The sequence below is a fragment of the Mycteria americana genome, chromosome 13 (assembly GCF_035582795.1).
Source record: "Mycteria americana isolate JAX WOST 10 ecotype Jacksonville Zoo and Gardens chromosome 13, USCA_MyAme_1.0, whole genome shotgun sequence".
Classification (NCBI taxonomy): domain Eukaryota; kingdom Metazoa; phylum Chordata; class Aves; order Ciconiiformes; family Ciconiidae; genus Mycteria; species Mycteria americana.
Window position 1 is genome coordinate 2,483,422 of NC_134377.1, and position 16,242 is coordinate 2,499,663.

Here is a 16,242-nt window from a genome sequence, read left to right on the forward strand (position 1 = left end):
GATTTCAATGGGACAAATAACTTCCCTGTGCTCTGGCGGGGGAATACTGGAGCCCTGAATGTGTGGTCTCTCGTTGTTATGTTCTGGAATGAAATCTGGTGCTTTTCATTGCTATTAACAAATGGCTGCCAAAGCTGGGAGACCGCTGTTATGAGTTAGGGGTCATTTACTCTCTAATTAATGCAGTAATTCTTCATGTGCTCCTGGTGTAGTTCTAGAGCAAATGCGTTGACATGTAATTAATACATAAAAGAGCATCTTCCCTCCTTTACTGCCTCTCCTTAACCAACGGGCATTTGTAAATGGGTTTGGAAGTCTCCTCCTGCACCAGGGCATGGGGATCTGTTCCCGGCCATGGAAGAGGGCTTGGGCACAGGGCTGCAGGACAGGCTGTTCTCGCCTCCCACAGCAAAGGGAATGTCACGGGGCAGAGGAAAGGAGGAAGCAGACGTCTCTGAAACGCAGCTGGGCACGGGGCCGCACCACGAGCTGCCGGCACCAAGCTGGGAAACAGAGTGTTCCCTTCTACCTGTAAAATGCTCAGCCCCGATCTGTGACTGAAGATGTTCATTTCGTAGCCAGGCAAAAGCAATGGGGGTGGGGGTGAGGTGATGCTTGCCAGCACATTTACAAATGCTTTGGTGCGTTTTCTGCACAAGGATATCAGGCGCAGGAAGAGCTAAATGCTTGTCCTCCCCTTAGTGTTGCTATGAGAAAGGTGAGACCTCTCAGAGGACAGCCCCTTTGTCCCCTCTTGTCTCTTACGGGCTGGACAACATCCTTTCTGCCGCCCCACAAGCACTCTGTGCTCTCCGGCCGAGGGAAGGGGGTTTATGGCTGCAGCATGGTTTTTCTTTTTTTCTTTGCTATGAATTTAATGTCCACTGCAAATGCAGATCTCTCCATCTGGAGGAGGAATAAACGCCTGCGCTGTCTGCTCTGCATAGACATGATAACTCATTCTGGAGGACAGGGACACTCCACTCTGTGCAGGACTTGCATGAGTCCTGCAGAAGGGCTCTGGAGATAGGACTGCGCTATGGGCGGACCCCCTCACTGCTCTGGGTCAGTGCTGGATGGGTGATCCCTCTTCCTCTGGGGTGCTCTTCAGTACTGCACGCCAAGGACCAGTCCAGAAAAGGACTGATTCCTATGTGCCCCTGGGAGCATGGGTCTGGCCCCTGCGCAGGCAAAGATGCCCCCACCACCCTCCAGCTCTTCCCAGTCCCCAAAGCCTTGCAGATGACACCACAGTGACTGACTTGCGCACAGCCCGTGTGAAGCGAGCTGTGGATCCCTAGTCACAGAGGATGAGAGAAATAATTTCTCTTGCTTTCTGTAACTGTTTATGGCCTTGGCAATGTATCTCTTTCACTCTCCTTTGTTGGCTAAACAAGTTTTCCCTCCCAGCCTTCTGTAACACCATCCCTTTGTTGAAAACCCTAGCTTCTGGGAGCATAGTTTTAATTTTTGAAGTGGTTTATAGTCATGATGGCTGTGGAAAAAGATGAAATAACTCACCCATTTGGATTCACACAGCAGAACCACAAATCAATGGATCCACAACACTGATTAGCTGTAAGAAATGCCGTTTGCTGTTTTAGTGCTTGTGTATCGCATGGACTCATGCATGGGGAGCTGGATGTGGAAAGTGTCCTTTCCACCATTTTCCATGCAGCCATGCAGCCAGAGCCCAAACCATGGGCATGTCCCTGTGCAAGCAGCTTCGCATGAGAAGCAGAGATGCTGGAGGGTGAGTGTGGCCCCTGTGCCACTTTCATGGTTGCTGTAGGATGGTAGAGCATTGACAGTCCAGTCTCAGCTTCCCTGGGAGCGCGGAGCATGGCCGCCATCGGGCAGGTGGTGCAGAGCAGAGCTGAGAATAGCTCTGATGATGAGGGTGCCCCAGCCTTCTTAACCCATGGGCTCTCATCTTTTTTGGCCTTGGCAATGCCCAACCCCTCCCCAGGTGCTTTACAGAATCTGGGTCTTAATCCCATGTATCCCTGGCCCTTGCTTTCTGTTTTTCTGCCTGCCATTGGATGCAGCACTCTTGGTCATCTCCATCTCATGTCCACTGGCTGCCCCTCTATCTTGTCCTCCCGTGCCTGCTGTTGAGGTTACGGGGCCTTCAATTCAGTTTTGCCCTTGTACTGGTTTCTATCTCTGCCTCTCAGCAATGCACGTGGGCCAAGAGCAGCATATCCTCCCTCGGTGCACAGCGTGGCCCACCACCGCTGACCCTTGGATACTGCATGAAACCAACAAACCGATAGATAGGGAGCAAGACTCAGCTCTGAATCGCAAAGGCTTCAACTCATGTATTGAGTTAGAGAGAGAAAAGCTGCCAGCAGGCACTCACTAGCAGGCTATTTCTGCTTTGAAGAAGCTCATGAAATATAAACCACACGTGGCATTAGATTTCTCCCTGTCCTTCATGCTTATGGGGGAATAAATGCTTTTCTTTTCAGCTCTAGTGAATGCAGGGCTGAGCCTCTCCATCTGAAAACGCTGGGTTTGCTATGGAAACCAGTCCCTGTTATGACAGCTCTCCAGTCCTCATCCAGGGAGGAAGCAGAGACAAGGCTCCTGGGTTGGAAACAATGAACACAAGAGAGGCACCGATCCCCTTCCGCACCTCGCTGGGGCAAGCCTGGAGGAACTCCCTGCTTGGGTGGCCTTGCTCTCAATTTGGGAGGGCAGTAATGGAGAGGGGGACTCGATGCAAGGAGGGAAGCACAGCAGAAAGCTCCCCATTCTGCTCATTTGTAAACTGATCCCTTTCTTCCTTGCTATTCCTATTCTCTATTCTTCTTCTTTTTCAGTCCTTCCAGATAGGAATGTATAGAAATATAAGCCACAGTGTTTTAAAGAGGCAGCACACTTACAAAACAAGGATCTATGTGGTTAAAAGTTTGCACTCTATTGGATTATTCCTGCTTTTCTACTTCTTGTCAGGAGACAGAGCTTTGCAGGGACCTGCCAGCCGGCTCCTGGGGATGACTGTGCTCCGCAGTGGGCTGTGGGTGAGAATGAAGAGCAGGACAGTCCTGGAGGCACTTGCCTCTCGTTCTCAGACTTCTCTGTCACAGGCACGATGCTCAGCAGAGGTGCTGTGCAATGATCAGGAACAGAGGAAGCCATCGGGGGTTTGCCTACACGCATTACTGAGCCTCTGCCTCTGCTTCCAAGGCTGTCCATAGCCGAGCAGCTATCTGCAGAGCCAGGAGACATCAGAGAGGAGGGTCTGTAAAGCAGCAAGGCATCTAGCCGGGCAACTCAGGGTCCACACAAGTTCTCATGGAAGGCCCTTGCAGGAAGTGTCACTTCAAAAAAAGAGAGATTAGCCCAATATGGATATGTACCTCTGATCTGGTTGTCCAGTGACATTTATTTGACCAAACCTGAATGTCTACATCTAAGCAAGTAATTTCTGCACTCTTTGCAGTCAATGGAGTCCAGAGCATGATGTTTCTCTTTCTAAACACCTGCACTTTCTCGGCTGAATTGTGTCCCAGAGTCTGTAGCCCAGACTGATTGGATCCCCTCCCCCAAATTAGAATAGTGACATGCAACTGCAAACTTCATCTCATCTCTGGGATCTGTGGTACGCAGCAAATCCATGCTTGCATCGGGGCTGGCCCTTAAAGAGGGGGAAACAGGATTTTGTAAGATTTATGGCTGCCATGGATCACCTCCAGGACCCTTTCTGAGGGGTCCGTGGCCCTCACATTCTCCACAGTAACTCTCCAGCCAGTCCCCAGCATTTGCTGCTGCAGGCAGGAGAGCCTCTGCTGCTTCTGCAGCTGACACCAGGGCCGTAAATCACCGCACCCCCTCCTGTTTGCCTGCCCTCCCCAGGAGTACTTAAATCAACCCTAAATGAGCTCTTTTAAGGAAATGTAGGCAATCAGTGGTGAATTATTGCAAGGCACAACGGCTTTCTTAAAAGTGACGAGCACTTACTGGTCATCTGGACTCCAGAAGGCACAGCCCTTTAAATCAAAACCCACAGGCTGGACTAAGCAACGCCTCTGCCGCACTTCCCTGAGCGGAGCCTGCGCCGGTGGGTTGTCAGCATCTTCCTCCCTCGCGCTGTCCTTTCAAACCATCCTCTTCAATACGATCCCTGTGCGTTCTGCTCCCTCTTTTCAAACTCGCTTTTGCTAACGGTTTTTCAGCCTGAGCACAGTGTGTACTCAGGCTTCAGCTGGTTTTGAGACCTTCTCGAGGTCTTTCCACACTGCCCTGCTTGGAGCCACAGGGAGGCCGGCTAAAATCAGAAGATCGTGGAAAATGGTACCCTGTCGCTCAAGAAAGGGGTGTCACTCTCTTCAGGGGGGTGCTGTGATTTGTGAGCCTGTCATTGAGCCTTTCTTCATCCACCGTGTTTGCAAACAGCAGCTACAAACCTCAGCTTTGAATAGGGAAGGAAGCTCTCAGAGAGCACACGGTTTGGGACATTTCGTTCACTTCCTTCTTTCTGAGGTTTGGGGAGATAGATGAGTTAGCATTTTCATTTTCTTTGCCAGAAAAAAAACCAAATAGCATTAGAAAGAAAGCTGTGATGAACTCCTAAATCCAGAAGCTGGCACTTAAAAAAATTTGCTAAATATCTTAAGGTCAATAATAAAATCCTGAAAGTTAGGAAGACCTGCAGTGCGTGAGTGCCCACACACCTCCCTGCCTTTGGCGGCTGGGCTGAGGCTCAGGTGGGACCCCTGCCCCTTGCCTGCCCTCCCCTTGCCTTTCCTAAGCCGTACAAGGGAGGGGGGCAATGGGATCAGAGCAGCCTACGTTTAACGTGAAGACAAGACATTCATCATCGGCCTGATCCGCTAATTTACATGTTGTGCGGTGGCATTGAGTGACAGCTCTATAATCTCACTCGGGGAAGTCACCATGTGGGTCATATTCTCTCTAGGAAACCACAGGTAATGTTTTGGCTTCCTTCTTTGAATTCTCCTAGTTTAAAAGCATTTTGGAGTTCCCTCATTTTGTCTCTAATGTTAGTGTCAAGGGAGTCGCGATAAAATGTCATCCCTCCCCCGAAATATTTTACCTGCAGATGAGAGCTGCTTTGGTTTCTGAGTGAGGCTGGTGCATTTTTGGGTGCAGGAAGGGGAGCAAGGACTGGAGTTCAGCAGAGGGGAGAGGCTGCAGTGGCAGTCCTCGTGCAGAGTTGTGTGGCAGCTGTTTGTAAAACGATGTCTTAGGAGAAAAGGACGGCAAACCCTTGATGACCTCCTCTCTCCAGGGCCCGGCATCTTTTCACTCAAGCATTTATTAATTATTTCTCAACACGAAGCCTGCCATATTTGGTGCCTAACCTTGAAGATACTTCTCTGGCCCTGCTCACTCTGCCAACACCAACTCCCCTGCCTGCAGTGTGCTGAGCCACACACAGCCCTGCTGTATAATAGGGAAGAGCAGCTATCCCTGCTGTTTAGGGGATGTGGCATCCACGTGCTGCAGTCTTAGAGCTTCTTAGGTGTTCAGTGAACATGAAAAGTCTGGAAGTTAGTGAATCTCATAACTTTCTTCAGTCTTGGGTGAGGGAGGTTATGTTCCCACAGCACAGTGACGTGCAGGGCTGCAGCACCCAGGCTGCTGTTGGCATTCTCATGCAGGATGCTCCTCTCCCCTACAGCTCTGACTGCAATTTCAGACAGAAACGAGCTTCATCGCTTCTGTCAGTCCCACTGGCACCCACCTGCAGCTGTGGGGTTGGGATACCTCTGAAAATCAGGCCAGCAAGGAATGAACTCCAAATAATTCACAGTAGCTTGAGGGTGAAGCCTGCCTGTGCTTCTTGCCATCAGGGGTGAAAGAGAGATTTAGGAGCCAAGACTGAGTCAGAAAGCCCCGTGGTCCATGCTGCCTGGCTTCCTGGCTTTCAATGGCCACCCCCAAGTGATGTACTGTTGGGGGGGGGGGCGGGGAGCGGTGCTCTGCAGCTTCTGCTTGTGAACCCAGATGCAGCCAGCAGTGCAAGGATCCTGAGGGAGCAAGCAGAGGACAGCATGAGCCTGTTGCCTGAGCACACAGCAGGGAGGGAGCCCTTTTTCCTCATCCCTCCGCAGTGGAGCATTTCTGACTTTTACTTCCCAGATATGTCATGTCAAATACAAAAGCAGTCCTCTGAGCAGGGACTGAAATAGACCTTCTCCCTTCTGCTCTCTGTCCCGGCCTCAGGTTCATCTCCTGCCTCATTCTTTGCAAGCTTTTGTTGTATTTGTCATTGCAGACCCATGCTCAACACGTTTCATTTTTCAGTCCTTCCTGCTAAGGTTACTGATCCAGCCCTTCAGCGTGCTTATCAGTTCCTCTTGATCCACTTGGATGTGGTTATGACCTGGAGAGGTCAGATGCCTGAAGTTGCTCCCCTTTCTCTGGACTCTCCCACCAACCATTGAGATGCTGCTTAGTGATGCACAAGTATAGCTGAAAGCTTGTGAATTTGCCAGTGAGGTGCAGGTAGACATGTTCAAGTTACATAGGGTACCACGTCTATGAAGGAGCCTCTCCTTGTGCTGTGATGCTCCTACATCATCATCATCATTGGTGTCTTTTGCTAGAAACTGATGATTTTTAACCTGCACTGAGATCCGACAGCTCTGCTCCCAGGATATATGTGCCTTGGACCAGCCCTGAGTAGTTGCAGAGGAATGGCTCTTCTCTCTGGGCAGATGTGCAGGGCCACCACTTTGCTGTGGGAGCTCACCAGTTTTCGGAGCCTGGCCAGTCTAGACAGTCTGTGTGAAAAGCATCATCTTGTGGCACTGTAATGAGAGCTTCAGCTGATCGTCTTAAGAGGGATGTTCTTGGTTGTTAACAGGTCACAATTGATACACAGGGGCTTTGCTTTCCACCTTTTTAAATAGTCTTTCCGTTTTCATAGGATCTCTCTCCTGCTCTGTCCACTAACTCACTGTTGTTAATGGTGTCTAAAAATATATAGTACTCTTTATATGCAAGAATTTCTCCATTTACTTCTTCATTTTTGCTTAAGTAGGCAGCCCATCAACATCTGCTTTTGCTTGGAAAGCGTTGTGTTTGGCCACCCTCTCTAACTCAGTTCTTCCAGAGTCCAGACTGGCATACCAGTGCTGTGAATGTGACTGGGATGGCACTGGACCTGGTTGTTTCCAGTCAGCCTGGATTTCTGGAGCTGATGTAAACTCTTCTTGTAGTCTGAAGTTGTTTCCTCTTTCTAATGTCAGAGTCACTGGAGAGGCCATGCTCTAAAATGTCAGACTATTTGTACTTTCTTTTGGGGATAACGGGTCAGTGACTTCATCTGAAATTCAGCTCAGACCATTTCTCTTAAAGGTTGGTCCCTCTCGATGTCACATCGGTGCATTCATTAGTTCAAATTTCATGCGAATATGATTTGAAATGTTCTTAATGATCTTAGACAAAGCTATGATACCTTTCCTCGACTTTGCATGTTATTTCAGACAGAGACAGGGTGATTGATGGTAAATTTACACTGGGGTCCAGCTGACCTATTACAAGAAGGGTGGGTGAAGCAAATGCAGAAGAGCCAGGGGTGATGATGTGCCCCTTTAGAGGATATGTCACTGGTGTTGAAGACTGGGTGGGATCTTCCGCCCCGTCAAAGCCAATTCAGTATGTTCTTTAAAGTACCACGCATTCTCAGTATCTTCCATATCCACCAACACAGAACTAAATTGAAGCCATTTGGTCTATCCTTATTATCCTGCGGGTTTCTTCTCTCAGATTAGGGAGTTTATAACTAGCTCATAAGTTAAAAATGCTGATTTCATGCCTCTTGTATTTCATTTGTCTCCTCTGCTGAACTGCTTGTGTCTGGATGTGATCTGATCAGTGGTTACACAATCTGTGTTCAAAGGAGTGGTCTGTAGCTGACAACCATTTATTTATATATAAGTTTGTTTTTTTAAATCAGTACCCTACATCACCCATTTATTAACTTCTGCAAGGCCATGCAAGTCTCAGATGCACCAAAGCTTACAACCATCTTAGCAGAAACCTTATGTGTCCCTTGTTGCAAGTGCTTTTCAGTTCTCTCTTTCTCTTTCTCATTTAGATTTTCTTTTCAGTCTCTTGTAAATGCCTTTCAGCCGTGGGCTTCCTTCGTATTATTGTGATTATCAGGAATGGCTGAACTGCCCTCCAGGAATGAGGGCTCCCCTAGGTTCTGGAAACTGGGCCTGCTCATCCCAACATGCAGAAATTTTTTTGCCAGCATTAGAGAAATTGCTTTGGTTTTGTGCATTAGTGCTACTATGAAGCCTTAACATTTTTTTTCTGAGCTTGCCATGTTGCCTTGTCTCTGTTCTTCAGTAGCTGTTTTAAGTAGTCAGACTTCCACATTTGCCTTGAATATCTTCTCCTCCTTTTTTGAAGTTACTCCCTTTAGAAATGGTTTTAAGTACACTTAGCCTCCCTCTTTCTCAAAGAGTTTTGTCTCACATTTGCTTCCCCTCTGGAGAGAAATTTCTTGAGTGTCACAGGACCTGACTTTCATTGCTGTTATTTCACAGACCACTCGGACTGCAGCTGGTTTAAGTTGGCAGATTTCGGTAAAGTTCTGACTCATGTGTGGAGCAGAGCTGGGGGGGGGACACTTATTGCCATCTGCCATGACCTGGGAGTATTTATACCTCTAAAAGGTGATATTTTGACGTCCCTTTTTCTCCAAACATTTTCTCCTGAAAAATTTCTTTTTTTGGAGCACCAAATGTCCTTCCGTTCCCTTGCACAAGGATGACAAAAAGGAGGCCCAATAACATTGACCTGTGGTGCTGTGCTGGTCTGAGTGATGGTTTTACACCCAGATGCTCTGTTCCAATCTAATGCAGAAACTGGGCTGGGACTATTTTGTCCAAAACCTTCTGGTTTTATTTTTTTCCAGCTCTTTTCAAACAACTTGCCTAGGGTTGACCTGGCGTGTGTTTGGTTCACTGGCTCTCTGCAGCTCTGTCTTCATGTGGGTACCAACCTGACTATATGGGGTAGCCTGCCATTGCACAGCTCATTTCTGAGGTTCAAATTTGAAATAGAGAGGACAGACAACATGTTTTCCCCTGTGGTCTTTCCATATCTCCTTGTTGATGAGCCTTGCTATAGTGCCTGGTAGAGCAGTTGCTCCTCCTTCAGCTCAGTTAATTTACTGTGCTACACTGCTTCCTCGTGTATTTTTCCAGGATTCTGCAGCCCTTAGGACACATAATTAAGACATTTCAGCCTGTGCACAGAGCTGGTCCTCCAAGTTCACCTGTGGATAATGCTCTTTCTCTTGCTGCTTCCGTAAGTTTCTTGGTGTTTTGGTTAAGCAAGAACATCAGAACGTAAGAGCTGTTGTAACAACGATCAGTAATAACAATTGTATTTTTTCTGATAGTCTCTAGGAGCCCCAGGCAAGAACTAACATTTGGCAATGCAAGCACAGAGCAAAAATTCACTCCCAAGTAAACCACCTTCCCTTCACTCATTATCAGCCATCATCTTGCAGCTCTCTGGCAGCTCCTCAGATATGGCTCTTTTATCTATAGTCTTTCCCCTTCACACTGATTAGTTGGAAAGCTGATCATTTTTCCCAGAAGTAGCTGCATTTTTCTAGCCTATATCAATCTGCCTTTTTTTTTCCACAACCCTCCCTGTCATTTATCTATCCCCACTAATGCTGAAAGCTTCTCCAGCTCTGTAGGGGCAAATTTAATTAACCTGCCATTTTCTCCCATTCTCATCTAGATCATTAATGAGAGTGTCTAATGAGTCTGGGTCTAGTAGTTGTCCCAATGGCCTATCACAGCACATGTCCTCCTCTTGATATATCAACCAGTTAACATTAAGCTTCACTTGGGATCTTTCAGTCATTCCTCCAATCCAGTACGAATTGCTGTTTCATGTAACGTGTCAGGAGTGAGTTGGCTGATGCCGTAGTGTGTGTCGTCCATCTGCCTGCCTTGCCCAGCCAACTGGAGATGAAGGTGCAGGTCTCTGCCTCAAGTCAGGCATTGGGGGGACACGACAACCAGGTCTCTCACCACATTGGGCTTATGGGTGAGATGGTTATACACCAATGAGCACCCCTGCAAGCTTTTCCATACTCAGTTGGTCAAGCAAACCCCTGCATGCTGAGGTCCATCAACACCTGGAGATGGAAGCGTGCACACTCACGCTGGTAGGTGGGAAGAAAATGTATGTGCCATCGTCTTCGCAGGCAGCTGAGACGAGTTTGAGAACTGCTGTGGGAGTTGCATTTTAAGTGCTGACAGCTCCTGGGGAGGTTTTCCACTGCAAGAGCTACCCTTGTCCCAGCGACCAGCCACTGTTGCTGTTTCACTCACCTTGCTGCTCTCTGGCCGGCCGGAGATGAGGGGATGCTGCGCTGTGGGAACCGGCCAGAGTCCCAGGGAAGATGAACAGGAGGACATTGAACTTGTTTGGTTTCAATTCAGGCAGCGATTTTGAACAAACCCGGCAATCAGACACCCCCACCCCCTACTCTGTCACAGGAGACCCCAGAGGGTCCTTCCAAATCTAGGATTAGCTGGTTCCCTGATAATAGCCTCTGGGCACCAGCAACTAACACGAAGACTAAGAGGCATGCATCACCTTCAGCAGGATTTAAACGCATAAGAGGAGAGGAGAAAGAAATAGCTGCTGGATTTTAACATTAGCAAATGTCAAATCATACATTTGGGAATGGAAAAAACATAAGGTGACCTCTAGACTGCTGGGAAAAGAGCTGGAATATTTTGATAGTAAAGGGGATTTAGGGATTCAGAAAGCATTATCTTAAGGATGAGGGACTGCTGAAGCATGGTGGCTTCAGCAAAGGATGCTATCACCTGGGAAGAATAAAGATCCAGAAGGTATTTTATCAATGCAGGACCTATGTGAAGCCACCAGCTGAAGCCACCAGCTGAACCCAGCGCGCACACAGCTGGAGACACAGGGAGCGTGGATGGCTCTGGGGCAGGACACAGACCTCCCTGGCAGCTGGACCCTGCAGAAGTACAAAATGGTGAGCGAAGGGAAACACAAGGCTTTGCTCAGGGCAGAGGAAGACTTAGGTTTGTGGCGGTGTGAAGAAGAGAGGCTACTCTGTGTTGATGACTAGGAGAGGGATGCAGGCAGGAGACGCTGCGTATACACATCAGCAGAGACCAGGATAAAAGTGGTGCAAAGTCAAGAAGAGATTGCCCTCCTTTGGAAACAGCACAGGCTTGGTCCTCGAAGCACTGGGAAGACACCCTTCCTTGAGGTGACATTTTATCAGTCAGTGAAGAATTTGTCCACAGTTTCCTTTGTTGTCAACCCAATTTGCTCTGTGTGCTTTCCCCAGTTGCTTGGTGTGACAGGCTGCTGCTGCTTGTTACACGATGCTACTGCATGGGGCTGGTTTGACCAAGCTGTCCAACAAGGGAAGCTGTTTTGGACTGTTTTCTCAGCAAGAGGTGGGGGTGAAGGGGATGTCACCCCAAGTAACATCTTAGAAGGAAAATAGCAAGGCGGAGGCCAAGGGTGGTGAAGTAGAAATGGCAGCATCTAAATCCTGGGTGGAAGTAGGTTTTCATAAGGATGTAAGTAGTAATACAGGAGCCTTTCTGACTCTCTGTAATCAAGGTGAGGTTGTCTGAGTTTGCTTAATGCTACATCTCTGAAAAAATCCCTGGGGGAGGCGAGGCAGAGACAGAGGCACCAGAAGAAAAGGGCAATCCGGAATTCCTAGCTTTACTCTGAAGTCTTTGTGGTTTCTCTGTGCGAGATCCCTGGCCTGATTCTCCACCCAAGGCTGGAGGGGGTTTGCTGGGCTGAGATGGTTTGCTGGGCAGTTTTTGTGGAGTTTTGGTTTTGGGAGGTTTGCATGCCAAGGCTGGCACAAAGCACGCTTTTTTGAAACGTGTTGTCTGGGTAGCGCCTGCTGGAACCGGCAGGGTTTGCTTTCCTTGTCCTTGCTCCTGTCAGAAGTTGTACAAGCTATTTCCCCAGAGAAAGGAGAGCTTGCTCCCACTTTGGCAGGGAAAAGAGAGCAGGGGAAAACGAGGAGTCTTTTTTTTCTGTGTTCAAATCCACAAGATTTACTCTTCTCTTTCCTTGGTTTGCCTCAAGTGTGAGGAATCCCGAAGAAAGTAACAGTGAATATGCTGGGATGAGCTTTTTCCAGGCTGTAAGAGGTGGGATATTCTGCTTGTAAAAGTATGTATGTCCTATCAGGTGCCGTTTTGGTGCCTGATGTTATTGCTCTTAACCTCAGGGGTATCCTGCAGGATTGAACTTCCCAGGTGCATTTTTGTGATTCTGATGTAATTTCTATTCATAATTTGACCAATTTCTTCTTTTTTTCACTTCAGTTAATTCCTTTGAAGACATGATTCATATTTCCCCCAAATCAGCAGTTGGTCCTTGGTCTCCCTCCCAGTGCTGAAGGAGGTGAATTAAACAAATAAAGATGGCAAATGAAATGGAAAAAAGTTCACTTAGTATCATGAAATATTAATAGCCACTTAGTATTAGCGGAAATTAGTCCTGCTGCACTAAAACTGCTCTGTGAGGAGTGACTGAACTGCGGGGTGTGAAGTCTGTGTCCCCGTGGAGATTTGCAGGTCCTGGCTATAGGATGAAGATTGCCTTCAATAAGCTTCATGGTTTGGTTCTTTTAATTAAGTAATATGCTTCAGGGGCTGAAGCAAAATGTGTTGCTACAACACCCCTTTCTCAGACAAGGCCAGCAGTGGGACAGCAATGCCTACCTTGCCTGCTGTGGAAGAGTAAGGAGAAGTTATTGGTTTGACAGGGCGGTGTAGAGTGATGTGAATACCCGGTCCTGGAGAAAAGCAAATCTCACGGAGTCAGTGCTAAGGAAATCTTTTATTTTCTCTGAAATGATCCTGAGTGCTTAAGCAGCTTGCCTGTGGAGGCTGTGAAGTAGCATCTCCGGAGAGGGATGCCCAGCCGAGGTGAGACACCATCCATCAGGAGTGGTTTATGGAGGGTGACAGTAATCCAGCCGAGGATGGATGTGCCAGCCTCTTCCTAAGGAGTGTGCATGGCAGCGCTGTCAAAATTAGCCGACAAGGTCCCAGTTCTAATTCCTTATAAATATCAGAAAACCAGGGGAGTCCCAGAGGCAGGGAAGGCCAGTGCCCACCACTGTTTTAAAGCAGCACGTGGGAAAGCCCAGGAGGTAAGGAGAGGCTGGTCGGTTCAATCTCAATGCTGCAGGAGAAAGGAAATGTTAACATAGCTAAAGATCAAAGGCATAGAAATATCATTAATTTCAACTGGTAGATTTCCCAGAAAGTATTCTTAAACCCAGTCGAGTTATCAATTTTTTCTGATATTGTTTTTAAAGATATTGCTGCCACTATTATTTATTAATCATATTGCCACAATGCCAACAAGCCCCAGGCATGGACTAATGTCCTGGTGTATTAGATGTGGACAAAAAAACCCCCAGCCTCTGCTCATGTATCTAGATTTTCATAATATATTTAGACTTATGTCAGGCAATTGATTTACTTGGTCGAAAATATACTCTCTATTGAATCAATGGACAGTTATTAAATGGATTAAGAAACAGGCAGCTAAAAGCTCTCAAAATGCGATTGTTGTTGGAGGATCATTGCAGAACAAGCTGCTTGCACAGTAGCTTTGCAGGATTCAGCTTTCACCCTGGTGTATGTCGCTATTTTCATGAATGATCCGGAAAATATATATAAATTAGTTGCCCGTAAAGTTTGCAGCTGACTCAAATTTTGCCATGATAAATAATGATGAAGGCAAGTCTGTAATGCAGAGCAATTGCAATTGCTTGGTAGACTGGCAACAGTGAAACAACATGAATTTTAATACAGCTAAATGCTCAGTCATCCATCTCCGAGCGCAGAATGTAGGCCACTCCGTCAGGCTGGGAGACTGCCTGCTCGAGGGCAGCGACTCTAAAATTGATTTAAGGGCCATATTGGATAACAGGTGATTATGAACATTTAATGCCCTGTAGTGGTGAAATGGATGAACATGATCTCTGGATAAAGAGGGGAAGACGACGTCTGAATAGGGAGTTTTTATCCACCTTGATTAAAAGGGAGGAAGGTGCTGTAATCTACTGTAGCTGTAATGAGACCCGAAGGCTGGAAGTTGAACCAAGGGCTTTCGGCATGGAAATCTGGTGCAAATTCCTGGTGCTATACTACGGGGTCTCTGAACTCAGGGTGGATATCTGTTATAAGAGATGTGGGCAGCTCAGCCAGGCACCAGGGGCTGCTGCCTTCAGTGAGGTTCAAGCCTTGCCTCGGCTGCAGGCTGGGATCCTTGCCCTGCTGCTCGCTTCCCAGTTTCCACGCAAACAGAAAGGTGTATCGTTAGCGTCCTATTGTATTCTTATTTAGCTTGGCTTCACAGAGTCTGCACATCTCAGAGAAATATGTTTATAGAGTTGTGGGTGTTGTGTTTCTTATCTGGCGAGAGTGGATGAGAGAGCTGCAGAAGGGCAGGCAAGCATGTCTAATGCTGAAACTGCAAAGGAGACAAAGCCGACACCCGATAAAGACAGCAGCAGTTGAATTTATACACTTATTAAAAATCAGTCCCAGCTTTTATTTGGGAATGAAAGAATGAGCCATGTGAATGTAGCGGGGATGTGTGCCAGGGAGCTGGGAGGGATGCCAAGAGAGACAGGGGAAAGGAGGTAGAGGGGGGAGCGTGGCTAGACTGGGCTTCGGACCCACTGCGTGGATGGAGGGGCCAGGTGTCCAGGGCAGTGCCGAGAAATGGCCTGCGTCTGCACCACAGAGCTTGCTGTAAGGCAGCTTCATGGTAGAGACCTTACGTTTCGTTGCATGGCTCTGCTACTCCACCATCCAAGGTGACAACTCATGGGGTGGTGTGGAGAGCTCTGGCCATCCAGGCTCAGAAAGGAGAGCATCAAGTTGTGAGCAGGGTAGAGAAATATGGTCTTCGGTCACCTGCGTCTGCTCTCATGTTTTAATTTCTAGCTGTTCTTTGAAAAAGTGGTGGTGTCTAAAGTTGAAATTAAAATGCTCTCTCTCTCTCCGTCCTACTTGAGTTGCCTGGGGCATTAAGCTCCCAAGCTGTTTCTTCAGCTGCAAGGGTTGTCTGCGTCCATGCAGACAACCAAACTGAGGTCATGGGAAATTTTTGGAGCAACTTTTCCTTCCAGGCTCTTTCCTAGAATTCATTCCTCCACTCCACATTATCTGCAGATGCTGGGTCTGTAAGCAAAAGCTGAGAGAAGTGTCATTTTAGAGGAAAACCGAGAAAAATGCTGCCTAGTGCAATGGGGCACTTCCAGTGCTGAAGATGTGGGGGTGGGATTCGCAGCTGCCAGGTGGGGTGCAGTCCCAGATGGCTGGGGGAGAGCAGGTGTAAATGCCATCTGGAGCTTTACCTCTCCTTTCTGTGAGTCACTCGCACACAGTGCTTTCACCAGTGCCAGGTTTGGAGACGCAGGAAACTCTGCTTCTTAGTAATAATGTTTTGAAGCATTCCTGAGATACTTTGGGCTCCACGCGAGATCTAAGTCATCTCAGGAACCAGAGTTTACTTCCTTTGGACACCTGTTTGTCCCTGATTTTTTACAAATATGGCACAGATAATACTAAGTTCTGTAGGCGCTAGTTGTGATTCACAATGCATATTTTCTCACTTCATTCTTCACAGCGTGAGGATTGAATGGTGGCAATATCATAGATGATCCTGTTCATGCAACGTGCTGGATGCGTCCCATCCAGCTAAGGTGGAAATGAGGAATCGTGACCACTTATGATGCCCTCACCCACTGTGCTGGGGACCGGTCACAGCTCCTTTCAGTCTGCTTTCTTAGGCAGCCTGGGATCTGCTAGGAGTTACTGGGCTGGGTATGGATTTTAGTCCTCTGACACTTTGCAAAAGGCAGTGTGGCAGGGACAGCTATGATAATACATGGCCATGGTTTGGAAAAAAGGCAGATGTGACATTTCTTCCAGGTTGTAAGGAAGGAGCCCACTTCCCCTTCTGGTGCACTGTGCTCAGTCTGGCCAAGCTCAGCGTTGCAGTAAGTGCACCATGGCAGCTCTGCGTGCTGGATTAGGATCATAACAGTTATTCAGAGTGGTCATCCAAGATGAATTAATGATGGGTGGATTTGGAGAGTTCAACTTGTACCTGCAGGCTTTCATGGATGTCTGTCTACCCTTGTTCTCCTGGCTCTCCTGCAGCAAGCCTACAGCCTTCCTGCCCATCCTC

General features: G+C 47.8%; 1 protein-coding gene across 1 annotated transcript in view; it reads left to right on the top strand.

Annotated features, from left to right (window-relative positions):
* RTN4R (reticulon 4 receptor) overlaps nt 1-16,242 on the top strand; it is a 79,078-nt gene that overhangs the window by 51,976 nt on the left and 10,860 nt on the right. The gene's annotated exons all lie outside the window — the stretch shown is intronic.